The sequence below is a fragment of the Parasteatoda tepidariorum genome, chromosome 6 (assembly GCF_043381705.1).
Source record: "Parasteatoda tepidariorum isolate YZ-2023 chromosome 6, CAS_Ptep_4.0, whole genome shotgun sequence".
Taxonomy (NCBI): domain Eukaryota; kingdom Metazoa; phylum Arthropoda; class Arachnida; order Araneae; family Theridiidae; genus Parasteatoda; species Parasteatoda tepidariorum.
This window is the reverse complement of record NC_092209.1, coordinates 60,610,049-60,633,126: the sequence shown is the minus strand read 5'-3', so window position 1 is coordinate 60,633,126 and position 23,078 is coordinate 60,610,049. Positions and strand designations below refer to the sequence as shown.

General features: G+C 29.8%; 1 long non-coding RNA gene across 4 annotated transcripts in view; it reads right to left on the bottom strand.

Moving 5' to 3' along the window:
- LOC107452893 (uncharacterized) overlaps positions 1-21,455 on the bottom strand; it is a 31,649-nt gene extending 10,194 nt beyond the window's left edge. The window contains exons 1-2 of one of the 4 annotated variants that reach the window (XR_011637035.1): positions 21,265-21,455; positions 9,547-9,634 (exon numbers count right to left, since the gene is read on the bottom strand). This is a non-coding gene — a long non-coding RNA (uncharacterized lncRNA). Of the gene's footprint in view, positions 1-9,546; positions 9,635-11,534; positions 11,774-15,635; positions 15,664-16,079; positions 16,290-21,264 lie in introns of those variants that run through there. The other 3 variants (XR_011637036.1, XR_011637037.1, XR_006226064.2) reach the window with 3 other exon arrangements.
- Between the last annotated feature and the right edge of the window lie 1,623 nt (positions 21,456-23,078).

Genomic DNA, 23,078 nt, shown 5'->3' with positions numbered 1-23,078 from the left:
TTTACTCGCAGTAAAATATTTTCTACTCGCAGAAGATTTTTTAAAATTAATAAATGAAAATGAAAATAAAAGATTACAGCGAGCCTAATAAGTTTGAAGATCCAAATCAGCATCCTTTATTGCCTATACACCCCTTTAGATTAGTTATAAATGGTGCTTCAGGATGTGGAAAATCGAATTTATTAGTTAACTTGATCTATGATTATTTAAATTTTGATAGGCTATATTTCTGTGCAAAAGATATTTCTGAATCTAAATATTCAAAGCTACAAGAAAAATATACTCAATTTACACATGTAAAATTAGAAGATATTCAAAAATGTAAAGGCTTAAAGAATAAAAAAGAAGTTTTGAAAGAATATAAAAAATTTAAAAAAGATCAAGTTTTGTTTTCTTCCAAACTAGAGGATTTTATTACCGTAGATGACTTGGATCCTTCCTATATGAATTTAGTTGTATTTGATGATTGTATATGTGAAAAAGATCAACAATCTATAGAAGAATTTTTTATACGAGGAAGAAGGAAAAATGCATCCCTTATCTATATAAGTCAGTACTATTCTAAAATACCTATAACCATCAGAAGTAACAGCGATTATTTTATATTTTTCGATTTGAAACAAAAAGAAATTTGACAAATCATTCGTGAGATAGATGGCCAATTAGATAAAGATGAATTTAATAAAATGTATAAAAGCTGCATAAAAGAACGATATGATTTTTTAATGTTGTATTTAGTCAATCCTAGTAAGAGGTATCGAAATAAAAAATTTGAACCCATATAAATGGAAGAATATTTGGAAAAAAGAATTTTCATTCACAGAAAAAGTTATAATTACTATCAAAAGATTAGTATCGCACTATCTATGAGTAAGTTTTTATTTAGTGCATCTGGCTTATCTGGTTTTATTTTAATCCCCTTATCAGCTTAGAGTTTAGGAGCTGGCGTTATTGAAGTGGTTGACAAATCTTTAAATATATCCGAAAGAAAAGAAGAATATAAATGTACTTACAAATTTTATAAACAATTACTGAATTTGTTTAAAGCCAATACATTAACTGAAGAAGAAATTCATAAAAAAGAGGCTGAATTTATTCAAAGTTTAAAATATTTTCCATTAGAGAAATACGTTAAAAAAACTCAATTGAATGGCTACAAATATATATAACCTCATAATTTTTATTGCATATAAATGTCGTGTAAAAGTAATATATTCAAAGTTGGAAAATTAAGTAAAGACGGAAATTTCAAGTTTTGTTGTAAAGAATGTGGTCAAAAAGGATCTGGCTTTATCAATTCAGCAATTAATAATTTACCCTTTGAAATGCATTTACCAGGACATCAATTTACAGGAACCTGTAAAGGACCTGGAACACAATTATTGCATTGAAAGAAAAGATTAAACGATGATTTAACATATAAAGAATGGAGTAAGCCCATTAACAGAGTAGATGAAATTACATATAAACATAATGTGTGTTACCTTAAAAATAAAGATACTAAAACTAGAAATGATCTATGCGATAAAAATATGATAGAAGAATTGGATAATATTCCTAATCCAACAATTCGTGAAAGGCTAGATAGAGCTGTTGTGAAACCTATTATCAAAGCTAAAAGAACATTTGGTATGGGTATGAAAGAAGAAATATATTGTTTAAAATGTAAAAATCATACAAATACTAAAGAAGCTCATGAAGAAACTTCTAAAAATGGACGATTGATGATGAAAGGTACATGTGAAGTTTGTGGATCTAAAAAGAGCCGTTTGTTAAGAAAAGCGGGGTCATAGAAACAGCAGCAGATATATATTATGATCCCGAAAAAGGTTATTGTGGTATCAATGAATTAAAAAGAAAAACAGGTTTATCTCAAAAACAAATTGCAGATTTTTTACATGAACAAGATGTTTATACTAGATATAAGCCTCTCATTAGAAAATTTAAAAGAAGACGAATATATGTATCTCATATTGATGATCAATGGCAAGCGGATTTATTGTTTATAAAACCATTTAGTAAATATAATAATGGAGTTAATTATATTTTAACAGTTATTGATATGTTTAGTAAATATGCTTGGGCTATTCCAATTAAAAGAAAAACAGGCGAAGAAGTAACAAAAGCTTTTAAACTCATTTTTAAAGAAAGAATTCCAGAGAAACTACAAACGGATAAAGGTACGGAATTTATTAATTAAGATACTCAAAAATTATTCAAAGATAATAATATTCACTGGTTTACTACTGAAAATGTTGAAATAAAATGTTCTATTGTTAAAAGATTTAATCGAACAATTAATGGTAAAATTAGAAAATATATGGCTGCAAATAATACTAGTAAATACTTAGACGTGCTAGATAAATTAGTTTATAATTATAATAATTCTTATCATCGATCTATTAAAATGACACCCTCACAAGCCAGTCGGACAGAAAATGAAAGTATCGTATACAATAATTTATTTTCTAAAAAAGAAATAAAGTAACCAAAGTTTAAAATAGGCGATAAAGTTAGAATTTCAAAATATAAAGAAACATTTACCAGAGGTTATCATCCTACATTTACAGAAGAAATTTTTATAATATCTAAAATATCAAAAACCAACCCGATAACTTATAGAATTAAAGATTTAAACGGCGAAGAAATAAAAGGAACTTATTATGAAAAGGAATTAGTTAAATATAAGCCGCAATCTGAAACATATAAGATTGAAAAAATAATAAAAAGAAAAGATAATAAGTTATTCGTAAAATGGGTTGGTTACCCTGAAGAATTTAATAGTTGGATAGATGAAAGAGATGTAGACAAATCATAAAAAAATATCTTTATTTATTCGAGCAATATTTTATTTAGTCTTAAGATATAAAAAAATATTTTATTTAGTCTTAAGATATAAAAAATTATGCTTTTAAATCTCCAAATAATTCATAATAACAAAAACATAACATAACATACCTTACACACCCTGCTCTCTGCCTTTCTCAACTGGACTTGAGACTAGCTATGGTGACATTTCAGGGTGAATGAACACCCTTTTTTTAAATTTTTTGTTATTTATTTTTATTTTTCTATAATTATAACTTTTTCTGTGAAAGAGTATGGATTTTGGAGGCATAACATTGACCTGCCATTTTTTTCGTAACTAAAGATCTTATAAAGTAGATTATCATCAGATAAAAAAATCACACCACTCTCCGGTCAGAATCCCACGAAGCGGTCAATTTTACCGCAAACTGGCATGAAAAAAGTTTCTTCGATTTTCATCTCGCTGATAAGGTTAGAAAAACTGTCTCGTTTTAATCAAGTCTGGGATCTTGTTACTCACCGTCTAGATAAGTTTCAAAATATTATTATGTAAATAAATGGAAAGTCATTATCTAGAAATACTTAATCAGATTAAAAGGAATAGCCTTTCAAATTTAAAAATTACATTTGATAAGGAAGAAGAAAAATATTATGATTCAAATGATTTTGATATTTTTTTAAAACAGAGATACAATTCGGGAATTAGTTTTTTTAAAAAGTTAAAAAGAAAATTGAACTTGGTTTTTACAGTTGAAGCAGATGAAATGTTTTTAAAATTTTTAGATTATATGTATTTTAAAAAGAGTTTAAATTATAAATATTTTATGAAAAAGATATGTGAATATTATAATATTTCTAACAATATTAAGTTAGGTAGTCCTAAAGAGCAAAACATTTATGATGAAATTTGGAATTCTTTCCTGACTATTTAAAAAAATATTACTTTATAAATGGAGCTTGAAAAGAAATGTAGAAATTGTTTAGTTACGAAATCAGTTGATGAGTTTTATAAATCTAAAAAAATAAATTTTATTTTCAAAGTTATTGTAAAAGTTGCGATTCTATGAGAAAGTATAAAAAAATTATGTGTGAATGTGGTAAAGAGTTTACTTTTTCTCACAAACAAAGACATTTAGAAAGCAGTTATCATATGAAACACTCATTTTTAGCTTTCTTTCCGTTCCACGAGGATTTATTTTCAATTAAAAGAAAAAGTATTTCAAAAAATGTTTCTTAATAAATGGAGACAAAATTAATATCGAATACAGTTAAAGAATTGAGAGAATATTGTAAATCACACAATTATCATAACTATTATAAACTAAAAAAATCAGATCTTATTAATTTTATAATTGATAATGACTTTTCACGTAGATTTAAAAAACTTTTCACTTCCTTTGATGATGATATATTTACTCAACCAAGGGAACCAAGAGAAAAACAAATTAAATGTGATATTTGCGGCCATTATTATAAAGAAACTCATCTTGAAGACCATAATGAAAGTCATATAAATGAATTTTATCAAGAGGGTATCAAAGAGATTGAAACAGCTTTTGAAGGTAGATTAAAGACGTATTATTTGGAAAATAAACCTGGTTTTAAAAACGCTTCAGAATTTTTAAAATTTTTACGAAGTGTGATTATTGTTAAATTAAAAGAATTGGTTAATGTACAAGAGCTGAAAGTAAATTTTAAATTATTTTGTCAATTTGTAAGAAATGAATGTGAGTTTCAAGAATTTTCGTTTAAAACTATTAATGAGATAATATTGAAATCAACTGATTTAAATCAATATTATGATGAAGTAATTGATAAATTGTTGATTGAGAGAAATGGATGAGTTTGAAACTAAAGGATCAGGTTGGAAAATTAATGAAATTAATAGATGAGAACTTAGAATTAATAAATATAATCCTCTTAGAGATTCATCATATGTAGAATTGCCAGAGGAAATAAAGAATGAAAAAGCTGTAATAAATGTTAAAAATAAAGACAATAAATGTTTTATGTGGGCTGTTTTATCTGCTTTGCATCCTATTGAGAAAGATGCACAAAGAGTTGCAAAATATATGCAATTTGAAAAGGAACTAAATTTTAAAGGAATTGAATTTCCAGTGGCTCTGAGCGATATTCAAAAATTGGAAAAATTAAATAATATATCGATCAATGTTTACAGTTATGATAGTTCTGTTTATACATTACGAATAACAAAAAATAAGTTAGAGAAACATATCAATCTCTTTTATTTCGAAAATCATTATGCTGGGTTAAAAATTTAAGTAAATTGGTTGTTTCCCAACAAAATAACCATAAAGGTAAAATCTATTTGTGTGATAGATGCTTAACCTATTTTTATTCAGCAAAAAAACTTGAAACTCATATGGTTGATTGTAAAAATAATAAAGCTGTAAAGATTCAGATGCCTGATAAAAATAAATTTATTGAATTTTCAAAATATAATCATTCATTGAGAGTACCATTCGTAATTTATGCAGATTTTGAATGTTTGACAAGAAAAATTGATAACTGCCAACCAAATCCAGAGAGCTCTTATACAATGAAATATCAAAAACATGAACCAATGAGTTTCTCTTATTACATAAAATATGAACATCAGTATTATAGAGATCCAGTTATTTATAGGGGACCAGATGCTACAAATATATTTTGTAAAATGTTAAAAGAAGAAACAGAAGAAATTGAAAAAATTTATAAAAATATCAGACCACTTCAAATGAGTGAAGATGAAGAAAGGCATTTTGAAAAAAATAATAAATGTCATATATGCAAAAGTGAGATAATAGATAAAGTAAAGGTAAGAGATCATTTAACCGATAAATGTAGAGGTCCAGCTCATGAATCATGTAATTTAAACTATAAAAATCCAAACTTTGTACCAGTTTTTATTCATAATTTAACAGGATATGATGCTCATTTATTCGTTAAAGGACTTGGTTATGATGAAAAAAATATTGATTTAATTCCAAATACTGAAGAAAAATATATATCATTTAGTAAAAATATTGGATCTATGAAACTTAGATTTTTAGATTCATTTAGATTTATGGCTAGTAGTTTGGATAGTTTATCCAAAAATTTAACTAAAGAACAATGTAGAGAAACATCTAAATTTTTCAAAAGTCAATTAGACCTAGTTATTAGAAAAGGTGTATATCCTTATGATTACATGGATTCAAGGGAAAAATGTGAAATAAATAAATTACCTCAAAAAGAAGAATTTTATAACAAATTGAATGAATGCGATATAACGGATGAGGATTATAAACATGCACAAAATGTATGGAAGTCATTCAATATTAAAAATATGGGTGAGTATTCAGATTTATATGTTAAAACAGATGTTTTGATACTTTCAGATATTTTTGAAAATTTTAGGGATGTCTGTCTGAAAACCTATAAACTAGATCCAGCATGGTACTTCACTGCTCCTGGGTTATCGTGGGATGCTATGCTAAAATCAACTGGAATCAAATTACAATTACTGAATGATTATGATATGATTTTAATGCTTGAGAAAGGAACCAGAGGTGGGATATCTCAATGCTGTCATAGGTACGGGAAAGCTAATAATAAATATATGAAAGACTATGACAAAAGTAAAGAATCTAATTATTTAATGTACCTAGACGCCAATAATTTATACGAATGGGCAATGAGTCAATATTTACCATATAATGAATTTAAATGGATACAACCAGATAATATTGAAGATATTTTAGAAACCTCAGACAGCGAATCTGAAAAAGGTTATATATTAGAAGTAGATTTAGAATATCCAAAAGAATTACATGATAAACATTCAGATTTACCTTTAGCACCTGAGAATAGAATACCAGATTCGCAGTCTAAACAATCAAAATTGCTGACAACCTTATATGATAAAGATAACTACGTTATTCATTATAGAAATTTAAAACAATATTTAAAAATGGGATTAAAACTTAAAAAAGTACACAGAGTTCTTGAATTTAAACAATCTCCTTGGCTGAAGAAATACATAGATTTAAACACGGAAATGAGAACTAAAGCAGCCAATGAGTTTGAAAAGGATTTTTATAAACTTATGAGCAATTCTGTGTTTGGAAAAACTATGGAAAATATTAGAAAAAGAGTAGATATAAAACTGTGTTGTAATGCAAAGAAGGCTCAAAAACTCATTGCTAAACCAAATTTTAAAGGAAGAACCATTTTTGAAGAGAATTTAGTTGCTATTCATATGAACAAAACCAAAGTCTTCTTTGATAAGCCCATATATGTTGGAATGAGTATCTTAGATTTATCCAAATATCTAATGTACGACTTTCACTATAAAGTTATGAAGCCTAAATATGGGGAAACATTAAATTATTATATCAGGATACAGATAGTTATATATATGATATAAAAACAAATGATTTTTAAGATGATTTGAAAGGAATGATCGATTATTTCGATACTTCCGATTATCCAGAAAATAATAAATATGGTATTGAAAGAATAAATAAAAAAGTATTGGGTAAAATGAAAGATGATAATTCTGGTAAAATAATGACTGAGTTTATTGGATTGAGAGCAAAAATGTATGCCTTAAAAGTTGAAGAAGAAGTCATAAAAAAATCTAAAGGTGTAAAAAAATGTGTGGTTAAAAATAGAATTTCCTTCGAAGATTATAAAGAATGTTTATTAGACAGCGAGAAAAGCGATTATTATAGAACTATGAATTTAATTAGAAGTACTAAGCATGAAATATTTACAGTTCAAGTAAATAAAAAATCTCTATCAGCATCAGATGATAAGCGATATATTTTAGAAGATGGAATTCACACAAAGTATTATAGGACAAGAATTTAGGACATTATGAAAATGTTCCATAAAATGTTCTTAAATAAATGGAAGAATTCAATAGTCTCAGAAGCGACAGCCCGATATTCAAATTGAAAGATTTAAAGCCGGGGTTATATGAACTGATATCATTGAGAAAAATAAAAACAAAGTATGACAATAGTGTAGTTGTGAAAATAGATGTGGCACTAAATGATGTGAAAGAATATTTTCTAAAAAAGAAACATGGAGAACTTTCGGACAAAGCAATTCAAGAAATAAATGAAGGTGGTTATGTATTTTATTATGAAGGATTAATTGATGGAAAATACATATATATTTTAATGGAAGGTTACTTAGGGGATTTACTACAAAAACAATTAAATCAACAAGTAGACTCGTGCGCCAAAGCGTGGGCCAGGCACACTCTAATAGGAAAATGAACTTTTTCTGTAAAAAAGTGTTTTTATCATTTTATAGATATTTAATTAAAATACTTTTCTTTAATTTTCCTTGAATTATACAATTTTATTAAAAACTGTTTTCGTGCGGGAGCGTGCGCCAAGGTGTGCGTGAGGAAGTGCTAGGGCCAAAATAGAAGAAAAAGGAGTTTTTATCATTTTATAAATATTTAATAAAAAATTAAGTTTTTCAATCCTTTTTAATCAATTTTCTTTAAATTATACGATTTTATTAAAAACTGTTTTCGTGCGCGAGAAAGTGCGCCAGGACCCGCATTTATATACTACTCCTATTCAACTCATTTGTTTAGTAGAAATTTGAAAATAACTGGAATAAACCAGAACAAATTACCCGAAACAAAGAGTTAACTGAATAAATGATTTTAAATAAAAAACAAGCTTTTTTTCTAAATCTGTTCTCAGAGCTAGCTCCCAGTCTATTTGTACACGTAATTTCTTTTTAGCAAAAGTCAAGTAAAAATGCATTATATTACTTTAAATCCGTACTGGAAAAAAGATTGTTAACTTAATTTAAATGAATGAACTCTAAATGCTACTTGGAAACTAAATTATCTATACAACTTATAAGACTCAAAAACTTAAGATATCAGCGTAGATATTTGAGAATAATTTCCTATTAAGCGATCTACCTGCGTAATAGACCATATTTTTTGTTTTGTTTTGTTTAGTTTTCTTTTTATTGCTTATTTAGTGCCGCTTCCCGATATACATTTGCTCCATATACCCTACACTGACATTTTTAAGGTTAAATGCAACTTCCCGGTATATGGTACTAATGTTTTTTTATTGTTAAGTACCATTGTCCGGTGTACTCTCTATTTTCTTTTAATATATATAGTAGCATCTACTATTGATTCGTAAAGTAACCACACAGATTGCATATTGAGACAATACCCATTTGAGTTAAATATGGATTAGATTTAGCAAAAATATATTTTCAAATTATTAGTTTCATTTCATTCTTGAGTAATTTATCCATGAAATATAATGTCTCTGAAGGTAAACAAGAATGCTTTATTTTTTGGTGAAACGTTCTCAATTGTTGTAATTGTTCACAACGCACTTGGGTTAGGCACAAAATAAAATTGCTAGCCAATTGATAGAGGAAAATATCTTCAAAATTAAACTAACCATAAAATTAAATCACAATAAATTACATTGAATCATAATTGTATTAATATAAAAGGGAAAGAAAATTATATTTCAATGATTAAGGAAAATCATATGCTTTATCAATTGTTTAATTTATTGCTGGTTGATTTGTTTAGTCGGTATTATATATAGTCATTATCTTGCAATCTAATATTTATTTATAATTTGATTTTAAGTTTAAAATTATTTATAATTTCATTCCAAGTAATTTTTTGTTTATTTGTTATTAAAATATAACAATACGTAAATACGTAAACAATACGTAAAGTATATAGCTTACCAAACATTTCATTGCCACTGAAGCCTTGTATGCTCATCACTTGAAATAAAGAACCGATGACAATGGAATAGAAGAGCATTTTCTTATTCTGAAAGGAAGATATTGTTAAGCTTTGTAAAATTATTAAAAAACTGGGAGTAGATTGCTCAGAAAAAAATACAAAGTGTTTTTCAAAAAGCAAAAGTAAAGCTCTAATGCAACAGCTCGTTGCAGGACATGGAAGATAAGGCTCCAGTTTTGAGATCAATGGTATGATTATGGCAATCTGGTCAGCTTTGCGCACAGGCCACCTTTACTTCCCAAGCAAGCTGGTACCATCCGAAGCAACTCAGATTGATTGGTACTCAATATTTTCTTACTCAGTTAAAAAGAAAATATTATAGTTAAGAATTTGTAAAATTATTAAAGAAATGATCAAAAACGATCGTAGATGGTCGTAACAAGAACAAATAATATCTTACGCAGAAAAAGAAGTACTCTTTAAAGAAAGTATTACTTCGTAAAATTAAGTTAAGGAAACACTGAATAGCATTTTCTTATTCAGAAAAAAATGAAAGTATTTTTAAACTTTGTCAAATCGCTAAAATGCTTCTAGACTGTAGGTACAAAACAGATTTGAATCTATTTTTTAATTCAAACTATCCCCATAAAAATATTTAGACATCGATTATATTAATATTTTTAAGGTGGCTAAAGAATAAGAAGACATAGCTGCCAACCTTAGGAATCAAAAATTAGGAACACTATATGCGACAAAATTATATGCACTAATTACGAGAGTAAGATAAAAATTTAACTATTAAATCATAACATTAATAGACATATATTTAAATATGTAAATTAGTAAAACAAAACTAGAAAACGCTATCTTTTGTGGGAAACTTTTAATATTAATATTTTATAATTAGGAATACCGGTATAATATATTAAAAACAAACATTACCTATTAATATATAATTATTTATCGCCAAATTATAAAACAAGTAAATAATAATCTACATCATAAACAAATATTTCTGATGCAAGTGTTTAAATACTACAAAAAAATATTTTCAAAAATAATAATTTAGTGAAATAATTAGCAACAGACAGCTATTGGAATAATATTTTCCAATAAAAATCTACTAAAAATTACTTTAGCACAATAATCACAGGATGCGTGCTTGTGGCGATCAGAAAAAAAGATTGTTTTAAAATCAAAAATTTTACGAAAATTCAGATTTTTTATAAAAATATCAGATTTTCAGATTAGATTCAAAAATTAGGAACAAATCCTAAAAAATTCTGAACAGTTGGCAGCTACGAGAAGAGCAAGCAACATCGAAATAATTGGGTTTGCCAAAACGCGTACTTTAGAAATTTGACTTAATCCGGTTAGGCTTTAATTCTTGAGATTAAAAAAGCTTAGACCATAGTAACCTTTTAGTGAGTTGAATAAATTTAGCTTTAGGTTTTTAGAGTGTTCTGTAAGGATTTGTTTTAATATATATGTATAGAATCCTTATAAAATGTATAGCATAAAATATTTCAAAGGAAAAAGCAATCTATTCTGGAAATATCAATAAAAAAATATCCGCGTAAAATTTGCTAATCTTTTCGTGATATCTGTGTTAATAGCTCAAACTGTCTTCATAAAATTAGCATTAATTGCGATTAACAGGACCTATAAGAAATTAAATATACATATGAAAATAAAATTAGAAAGCCTATTCCGTATTCTAAAAGTTTTCTAATGACAATAAAGAATTGTTTGATTTTTCATTAAAATTTAAACTTAGATATATTTTGCAATTGTAATGTATAAGTGCATAAAAATGAAAGCATGTGAATTGGTATTATTACAAGTTTTTAAACTGAGGGAATTCTCAAATCATAGTTGAGTAACTTTAAAAAACCGATTATAATTTGAAAACACATTTACAGTAAATTTCAAAACGTTTCATGATAATGTATGGTTTTTCTAATATACTGCAAAAATAAAAACAAACCTATAATTCACTTGGAACAAATTCTTGAAACTTTTAAAAAGCAGCTAGCTATAATATTTGAAGAAAACACTACAAGCAACAGGATTTAATTAAAAGTTTGAATGACATTAAAGCGAGAAACAAATGCCTTATCTATTAGGCACAATTGCCGGCTAAAGTAAAAGTATAGTTGATAGCATGAGTGATGAAATACATTGAAAACGCTTCCGGTTAACAGTTCCTTTCAAGGCACCTTTCATTTCCTAAAACATAGAAACAGGCACCTCATTGGCCTAGCATTCTCGCAAATCCACCGAACTGTTAACAGCGTGGAGGTAGCGAGCTCGAATCCCGTATGTAACTTCGGGACGCCTTTCACTAATTTTTGATATCTGCTCTCAAACTTTAGAAGAGGTCATAAGTCCTCTTTGTAATGAGTACACAAACCGGCAACAATAGGTAACAGTTAGTAAAAAAAGTGTAGGGCCTTCCTTGTCCCAGAGGTCTCGTCGTTCCGTTAAGCACTCCGTAGCGTTTTGGGTAGTGGGATAAAATCCCACCTTAACTCTGGATGTATATTTGTGCTTTATAAATTCATGCTGTTGTTTGTTCATTTACGTCGCACTAGAGCTGCACAATGGACTGTTGGCGATGGTCTGGAAACATCCCTGAGGTTGATCCGAAGACATGCCATCACAATTTTAATCCTCTGCAGAGGGGATGGCACCCCCGCTTCGGTAGCTCGACGACCTGCACGCGAAGTCGAGTACTTTACGGTAGAACAGTTTAACGAGGACCCATACCGCACACTCTCGGTCCCCACGCAGACTGATCCAAGTGGTCATCCACACTCACACTGACCGTAATCAGTGATGCTTTACTTGGGTGATCTGCTGGGAACCGTGTCTTAACGATCAGTCCACTGCGGGACATCAATTCATGCTACCTGTTCGTCAACTTGATAAGGGTTCACAAGCCGTACTTTGTGCTGAATACATTTGTGCCAAAAAGTAAATAATAGATAAATAAAAGTACGATGTCAAACTACCAGAAGTTTGATCTCCACCGTATATATTTTTTACTCTGAAAATACGTTCTTGAGGACACCTATCACTGCTTGGGCTGGGCTTTGCTTCTAAAGGGTTCTGCTCTCTCCTGTTTAAGTTGAAATATCACGCGAGCCAGTTTTGTCACTGCCTCACCATTAAGTATGAATCATTACCTATAATTCATTAGTGTAGCTCTAATACGACGTGTACTTAAACAGACGATTTTTCCGGGGGGAAAAGTAGCTGTACTTTACGTCCATCCAAAGCTGCACAACGGTCTGGAAGGGATGATTCGAAGACATGGCGTTACAATTTTGATCTTCTACAGAGAAGATGCAGAGAAGCTCACCATCCTTGGTAGATAGACGACTGCTCCACGAAGATGAGCATTTTATGGTGGAACACGAGGACTGGTGGTACTCACCTTCGATCTCTTCTCAGGCTGATGAAAGGGTCACACACCCGCCTACTCCCCTATGCCAGTGATGCTTGATTTTGATGATCAACTGGAAACCGCGTCTTACGACCAGTCCTATGGGACGCCTGCATATGTATGTGAGCCCTGCAGTGGACTGATCGTTAAGGCACGGTTCCCAGCAGATCACCGAAGTTAAGCTTCACTGGCTGTGGTCAGTGTGCGGGTAGGTGACCACTTGAACCGAGGGTGTGCTGTATTGGTCCTCGTTAAATTGTTTTACTTTAAAGTGTTCGGTTTCGCGTGCAGGTCGTTGGGCTACCGAAGCGGGTGTGCCATCCCATCTGCAGAGGATCAAAATTCTGATGGCATGCCTTCGGGTCATCCTCGGGGATGTTTCCCAGACAGTCGCCAATCGCCCATTATGCACCTCTAGTGCGACGTAAATGAACTACTACTACTGCATATGTATGTGACAAAATAAAAAACATGTAGATGGGATTAGCACACGTTTAATTCCAGTCGTAATGCTGGATGGTTGAATCTGACTTTCTCTGTATTGTGCCATTCCATCACTCAAATGAATAATAATTTGTAGGTTTTTCTTTGCTTAAAGATCGAAGTTTATTTTGTCAGTTGATTTCTGGAAGTTATGAATAAAAATTCTTTACTAACAACAGATAAGTTCGCAGGTTTGAGTCTCGAGGTTACTGGGGTTATCTCAGTAATATGAAGAGAATGGTATGTTTTGAATTGCTTGAAATTAGGAATATACACGAGAGAATAAAACCTCAAATTTTGGCGGAGACACCTATATATTCTGGTCAAGACAAGAAAAAATATATGAACATTGTGAGCGAGTAACATAGAAGCGTATGTAATTCATTCTGTTTTAGGAATTTCCTACGATAAACTTCAATTAAGCAATTGTATGCTTCTCAAATCGCTATTAAGGAGTGAGATTCTTGCATCATTTAAGAAAACGAGCTTGATACCTTTTTATGCCACAGTCCACAACATTTTCGCTACTAACCTGGTCTTTTTTTAAAATTTTGTAACTATATTAGCGTTTAGTTACAAACTATCAAATGCAAGTCCTTGAAGTACCGGTTGGCTAAAGAAACTAAATTTTTAAACTCACGTTAACAGTAGTAGGTTCGAGTACTCAAAAGTTATCGCGTTTATTACGGATTGTTGTTGTTGTTCATTTACGTCGCACTAGAGCTGCACAATGGGCTATTGGCGACGGTCTGGGAAACATCCCTGAGGATGATCCGAAGACATGCCATCACAATTTTGATCCTCTGCGGAGAAGATGGCACCCCCGCTTCGGTAGCCCGACGACCTGCACGCGAAGTCGAGCACTTTACGGTAGAACAGTTTAACAGGACCAATACCGCACACCCTCGGTCCCTACGCAGGCTGATCCAAGTTGTCACCCACCCGCACACTGACAGCAGCCAGTGATGCTTGACTTCGGAGATCTGCTGGGAACCGTGTCTTAACGATCAGTCCACTGCGGGACGCGTTTATTACGGATTAACATAGAAATCTAATGTACTCAAATGTACAGCTTTAAAAAAAAATCACCAGACAGTCTGTCTTTTGCAGATATTTTCTAATTAAATGTAATGATTAAAATTGGCACTGAGTATCTAAAAATCAGATCATTAGGAATATAAAATATTCATAGTGACAGTTTTTTTAGCTGGCTGTACGAAAAGCAGGTTTTACAAAATACAGTGACATTGATTTTAATTTCATTATTCAATCAAGCTTATACTAAGTAGGAAGATGAAATGAAAACAACGCTTAAAGCATTGCTGTAATCTGTTGCTGAAATCATCGGTTTGCTACTTCTGATAAAAAACAGTGATTAAATTTATACACTCAAATGCTATAAAAATGATGGATTTCAAGAATAATCTAGATATTATTATTGCTTAAGACATGTTCGATTTCTTTGAAAAAAAATAAATGAAGAAATATTAAGAACTAAATTTAAGATTATAAAAAGTAAAAAGCATTGAAATAATTTTAGTTTATTACATTGTAAATGCTCTTTTCATCAAACGATCTATACGCAAATTAATTTATGTAAACAATTTTTTACATATAAAAATGAATTCTTAAAACAGTTTTTAAATATTATAAATTTCATTCAGATACAAAATAAATATACCGTATATTAGATAACTGAAAAATGAAACTTACTTTATAGGGGGCAAAAGTTATGAGAAATTATTAGCCAAATGTGGTAAATTACTTTTACCACATATGTGGTGAATTACTATACGCAAATTAATGCATGTAAACATTCGTTCCAATTTCTTACACATAAAAATGAATTCTTAAAACAATTTTTAAATATTATAAATTTCATTCAGATACAAATTAAATATACCGTATATTAGATAACTGAAAAATGAAACTTACTTTATAGACGACAAAAGTTATGAGAAATTATTAGCCAAATTTGGTAAATTACTTTTACCACATATGTGGTGAATTACTATACGTAAATTAATGCATGTAAACATTCGTTCCAATTTCTTACACAGAAAAATGAATTCTTAAAACAGTTTTTAAATATTATAAATTTCATTCAGATACAAATTAAATATACCGTATATTAGATAACTGAAAAATGAAACTTACTTTATAGAGGACAAAAGTTATGAGAAATTATTAGCCAAATGTGGTAAATTACTTTTACCACATATGTGGTGAATTACTATACGCAAATTAATGTATGTAAACATTCGTTCCAATTTCTTACACCTAAAAATGAATTCTTAAAACAGTTTTTAAATATTATAAATTTCATTCAGACACAAATTAAATATACCGTATATTAGATAACTGAAAAATTAAACTTACTTTATAAAGGACAAAAGTTATGAGAAATTATTAGCCAAATGTGGTAAATTACTTTTACCACATATGTGGTGAATTACTATACGTAAATTAATGCATGTAAACATTCGTTCCAATTTCTTACACATAAAAATGAATTCTTAAAACAGTTTTTAAATATTATAGATTTCATTCAGATACAAAATAAATATACCGTATATTAGATAACTGAAAAATGAAACTTACTTTATAGACGACAAAAGTTATGAGAAATTATTCACCAAATGTGGTAAATTACTTTTAAAGACTTATTAAATCGTTTTACAGTAACAAAACCATTTGGTTGATACTTTTTAATACCAAGAAGAACAACTATTAAAGACGAACAATGTAAAGTATCTGTTAAAACATCCGGAAAGGCAAATAAAATGTGATTTTCTGCTTGGTTTTGATAAAACTGTGACTTTTATCCGTTAAGGAAGTTCTCAAAAAAAAGGGGGGGAGAGGAAATAGAGGCTTATTATCAGATCGATGACGGGCACAAAATGTTGCTTATTTTGCATCGGAAATAACTAAACAATTATAAAAGTATGCAAGATTTTGTGACGAAAACATTTTTTTTCCGAATAAACTTTATACAAAGGAAATCGTCATAAATTTCACAAGTATTAAAAAGTAATTTGAGACGCTACAAGCCCATGTAAAATCTCAGATTTGAATTAAATTATAGACTATTACATTTTATTTTTCAAATATTTTAAAGGTGTCATGGATGTTTGCTAGTTAATAGTTCCAAAGATTTGAAAAAAAAGGAAGGGTATTACATGTTCCTTAACCAATTATTTATTTATTATCCGTCATATAAGATAAATGGGATACCTGCAAGTGACGTATTGTGGATATCTCGATCCTAATTGGTTGTTAAAATGTGGCCTTTGTTTACGTTAGAAACTGTTCTTTACATGCTATTTCAAGTAATAAGACCTTCAGGTATCAATTGTCTTATTCTATATAATACATTCTATATTCTTTTACAAAGATTATAACGCAAAGATTTCAATTCTTTCACCATAGATTTCTTAATTAACACAAAGACTCCTCATTTGACCAAGACAAAAGCAAAAAAGCTATGTTGAGCATTAATGAACTAATAATGCATCTAAGTTGCTAGGTACACAAAAAAATATTTATAAAACTTATTGATTAGCTTAACTACTAATATACAAGTATAACTATAAATAACTACTAACAATAAATTCATAAAGAACTTTGACAATATCTCGGACATCTCTTGTAAAGAGTTAATTGAAATCAAAGTACATCCACACGGGCAACAGCAGTTAGATTGAAGAAAATTGGTTAAATATATTATTTAAAAATAAGAAAGGTGTTAGAATTGGAGGAGGGTTTGCAGAATTAGAATATTTAAATACAGTTGAGCAGTGCATTCAGCATCGTTACAGTTGGTTTATATGTTGTACAAGATAATTATTGCTGTTGTTGTTACTTATGTCACTTAATAAGACCAACAAACTGGCTTGAAATCGTAAACAATTTTAAGGCAGAGGGTGCGCTTCTTATATTTTCAATGATGCAATCTAAAGGTATGAAAGCACACCCACGTCACTGCCCATTTTATAGGGATCGTAATTTTGATACAATATTACGATGCGATTTGTAATACAAATCGTAATTTTGACCAGATCAAGAGAAAACTCAATCTCCAACTCAGCACCCCCAGAGGTATTGTTGTGGGAACTTGGAGGACTTTGTGACTCCAACAGATTTAACGTGCTCCTGTCACTATTCAATGCACGGAAATTTTTCGCCCGCGGGATGCGAACTCACGTCTTACGAACAGGAGTCCAATGTACAAGATAATTTTGAAAGGTGACCAAGCTGGTCATTAAAAGCGGATAGAAAATAAATGAAATTGAAAGGATGCTAAATTAGATTTTTTCAAAAATCCTACTTCTATTTTTAATTCATATACAGTGATTCTTACTTACAGTATTGGAAATGCTTCCCTGAAACGATAATTAAATATTTTTAACACTGAAAAAACAATAAAGCTGTATTAACACTTTAAAAATATATTATGGTGCTAAATTATATAAAAAAAAGTATGTTTGGATAACCACTCATGCTTTTCAAAAATAAACAAAACTGGATTGTTCGTTTTTCAAGTAATAATTAAAGTCATTAATTTTCTTGTGTTTAACATTGGATTTATTATAATACAAAAAAAATTCTTTGTACTGTAATAAATTCTATTTCGATAACTGAATACGATTTCAGACTGTTGCTGATGAAACAACAAGATATACGAGCAGCTTAATTATTATTATTAATGATGATAATTAATAAAAAACTAATAATAATCATAAATATTATTATTAATAATAATTAAAATAAAAACAGTAATAAATAATAATAAAATTAAAAGTATTATTGATAAAAATAATTAATAATAATAATTATTAATAATAATAATTATTAATAATATTGATTATTATTATTAATGATGATAATAATTAAAAACTAATAATAATCATAAATATTATTATTAATAATAGTTAAATTAAAAACAGTAATAAATAATAACAAAATTAAAAGTATTATTGATAAAAATAATTAATAATAATAATTATATTGATAATAATAATAATAAAACCGATAAGATGAGATTTTAGAAAATTTAGTAAACGCTTATAACTTTTCATATCAAAAACATATTTATTTTAATTATTATCATAGGAGAGTGGGAGAATGGTGTTTTTTTTACCCGTTTTTTTTTATCATATAAGAACCAGGACGTATTAGGTCTTGCCAGTAAAATAGAGGTCAAAACAATCTTAAAATTTATTTCTTGGACATCTCTCATCGTGCGCGATATTTTCAATTGATCAACTTAAGGATGAGTAGCTTTTACAATATTAAAAAAAAATAATAAAATAAAAAAAATAAAGGTAGGCTGCCGATATTTTGAGCAATCTAGTAAGTTATTTCTGGAATTAATTTAATTATTTCAAAATCCTTGTCAGAAATAAGTAAAATAAGGGACGCACAATATGCGAAAAATACAAGGTTCAAACTAAAATGCCTTCAAAATCTAATGAATCACTACGGAGGAAGAGAAATTTATTAGCTATCAGACTGGTTTTGATGTTCTTCGTCCCGCTTTTCTCAATACTGATTTGTCATATTTTGACAGCGTTTTTTGTTTGGTCCTCACCTAAATATTGTTTTGTGCCCTCTAATATGTATAATTTTTTAAATTCATTTTTGAAAAAGAAAAGAGTCTAAAATTATGTTTTAATAACGGTAATTATGGAGCCCCTTAATATTCTTACTCCTTTAGATTATTAAGATTTTAATTTAAAGAATGGTTTCATTTTTTTATTTTATCTCATAAAGTTAAGTTTTTTTTCTTCAAATTTGCGAACATTCATTACTAATGTTTTCCGCAAAATTTGAAAATTGGATAGGGGAAAAAACACATTAGATGTAGAAATGCCGGAGGTAAAAAGAAGATAATAAGAAAGAAAAAGAAATATTTCTACTTCTTGATCATTCTAACTTACAACTCTCTTTTCTCGTTTTGTTTGTACTTTCTGAAAAACTAAGAATAACACTTGAGAAGTAAAACACATCCCGTGAGGAAAAAGAAAAAGCGAACTAAGAAAAAAAAAGATATTATTTTTGAAACCTTAGAAGGGACACTCACGTGTTACAAGTCGATACATTCCCATGGACTCTGGCAGATGTCCGTTTTCCCGGATAAGTGCGGAGAAATGGGGGATAGGAGTGCCGGATTTTAGTCTTTATGTCTCGTATGTCCAGGATTTCGAAATCACCAACAGCACGACAGTAGGAGTTTATCTGGTTGCTTCTACTTTGTCCTAAATTGATTCGTTTTCTAGAATACATTTTATTGATTGGCATTTCGTATTAGCTCGATATAGGGTGTTCAAAAAATATTGACTTTATTTATTCTCCTTTTTTTAAGAAGAATGAAACAGTATTCTTAGTTTGATTGTACCTTACATGGCAGAAATTCAATTATCTGTAGTCCATTTATTCGGATCACCATGAGGGAAAAAAGGATGGGGATATAGTAGGCTGCTACTGTTTTTCAGTTAAGACGCGATGTCTATGAGTTAATTATAGTTTCATTGGTAATAAAGTATCAGAAAGTAAATAATAGATGTAAGCAGGAGTTTTAGGTAAGATACGAGATAAGTCATTTGCTTTTAATTTAAATAGGGAGAAGTTATCAAGAAGTAAATAACAGGTGGGTAACGGATTTTAAGCTCAAACACCACATCTATGAGCAGTTTTAATTTAATTGATTAGTAGGCATAATAAAGTAAACAATAAGTAGCTACTGGATTTCAAGTTCAGGTACCACGTCCATGAGTAGTTTTAATTTAATTGATCAGTCGGGATAATAAAGTAAACAATAAGTAGCTACTGGATTTCAAGTTCAGATACCACGTTCTTGAGTAGTTTTAATTTAAATGATCAGTCGGGATAATAAAGTAAACAATAAGTAGCTACTAGACTTCAAATTCAGATACCACGTCCATGAGTAGTTTAAATTTAATTGATCAGTCGGGACAATAAAGTAAACAATAAGTAGCTACTGGATTTCAAGTTCAGATTCCACAAACATGAGTAGTTTCAATTTAAATAATAAAAAGTTATCAGAAAGTAAATTATCAAGTTTAGACATAACATTTATGAGTAGTTTTAATTTAATTGGTCAGGAGGTATCAGAAAGCAACTAATAACTAGATTTCAAGTTAAGCCATGACGGATATGAGTTTAGTTGTAATTTAATTAATAAGAAGGTACAAAAGAAAACAAACTATGTGTGCAGCTATCGGATTTCAAGTTAAGGCATGACGATGTGCTGTTTGTAGTGAAAAGTAGAGCTACCTGCGAACCTCTTAAAAAACACGGATACGACAACCGGGAATTAATTTCATTGGTAAGAAGGTATCTGTAAGACAGTTAGCCACTAAAGAAAGTGATATATATGTATTATCATTAAATTTAGTTTTTTCCTATTGAAATGGCCATGTTTCATCCATTCAGACCAGTGATTTCTAAGTTTTTTTAACCTTTGTAACTCCAGGTTCGAGCTTCTTTTGGCGAGGACCCGTTGCAAATAAATAAGTAATCTAGATAAGTTTTAAGACACGTGGTAAAATAATATAAAATATTATTACTTTTAAAGAAAAAACAAACAAACACGTGATGAATTTTAAAAACAAATATTAAATTACCGATGTATATAAAATAGAACACTCTTAAATAAAGCCAACACATTGATTAGCTAGTAAGTTTCAATTAAATTACCACGTGCAAACATACAAATCAATGTATGGATAAAATAATGCAGAAAAGAAAATATAATATTACTTACTTCGCTAATTCGACGCCTGGTAGGCATTTCTTTAACACTTGAAGACGATTTTTTAAAAATAATATGATGACACTCACAAATACTAAATAAAACTCGCAAGAAAAAAAAATTATAACAGAAAATTAATCAGAGAAATATCAATATGAACTCTGCGAAGACTTAAAGCACTCATTACAACAATCTCAAACTAACCTCTGAGGGAATGATCTATGTAACAGGTTCAAACCCCCCGCTTATATCTCCATCGATGCAGTGATCCCCTCCTTGCGAGTTGCTTATAGCTTGCAACAAGCCATCCAATCATTATGTTGCCACCAAAGAAAAGAAATACTTTATTCGAAAACCGGAACTATGTCCCTTTCTGCTAAAGTAAAGAAATAAGCAGTTGATGACGGTCAATTTCTTTTTTTAAACCCCTCTTTTATAACACGTATAGTCCATCCCTCTCCTGTTGCCACCGAAGAAAAGAAATACTTTATTCGAAAACCGAAACTATATTCCTTTCTACTAAAGTGAAGAAATAGGCAGTTGATGATGGTCAATTTCTTTTTTAAACCCCTCTACTATAACACATATATTCCAACCCCCCTTACCTATGGCATAATTGACAGGTGACGCGTCCCCTCCATTGTATTCCCCCAGTACCACTGGTTACTAATGATCAGCTCCGTAGCCTTGTAATTTTGAACCCAAGCTAAAAGACAAGGGAACTCATGGATCAAGTATTGGAAGAAATTTTCCTTCATGAAGGACTTTTTGTTGGAACTAACCCGAATTCGCGTTACATGGAGAGGAAAACCCCACGGTTAGCCCGACGTCAAGGGGAATCTAACCCATGATCCATCTGGCACTGAAGATATTTTGCGTCAGCTCTGTGGTCGGTGCGAGCCGGGGGCGGAATTCGAACCCGGTTCACCACATTGGAAGGCAAGCGCTCTATCCCCTGAGTCACCACGGCTCTTTATACGATGGTTATAACAATTTTGTATAAGATGATAATAATTAATTACATCGAAAAATGTGTGAAAATACGAGTGTCTTTAATTGTATTTCGAGGTCTGTATTTCCGATTCTGAACATATAATTTTATGAAAAGAAAAAGACCAACGCAAAAAATCTAAGAAAAACAAAAACTTCTGGAAGTTAAACAAAGTAAAACGATATCTTTCCAATACATTGTACCATTTAGAAAGCAGCCTTTAAGAAGAACTTCTTCTTTAGAAATATTATCTCAACTATGGACTTGGCAAATCAAGACAAGGGATTAAGAGTTAAAGAGATTTACAATAAAACTACAACTTTATGTTTATGAGCAACAAGCGATTTTTGCATAAAAAAAAGCATCGATTAACAAATAATATAATATCTAAGCATCGATTAACGTAGGTGATATGATTTAAAGTATTCAGTGTGGAAGCCAAAAAAGTTCTTGAAAAATAAGTGTTCAGTATGCTATATGAAAACTATTAGGATTTAAAAGCAAACTCAGTAACGTGCATGCTATTGTAAAAATGTGGTTTTATAAAGAATGTTTAAAAATGGATTTTGAAGCTCAGCTGTCATGACATTGAATAATAATTAGTCCCACACCGGCATCGGAATAAAAATATATCTATATAAAGTTTTGGAGATAATTTTTTTTAATATTTCGTGTTTATATTCGATATTACTATCTACTAGAATAAAAAATAGTGCGTGGAGTCCCTCCGCGCGGAAGAAGTTAAACTTCGCAACCTGCGACGTTAATTGTAGAAGAATCAGAAGTCGTAGAAGGATCACTAGTTCTATTCAACGACTCTTTTTCCTGCTCCGCT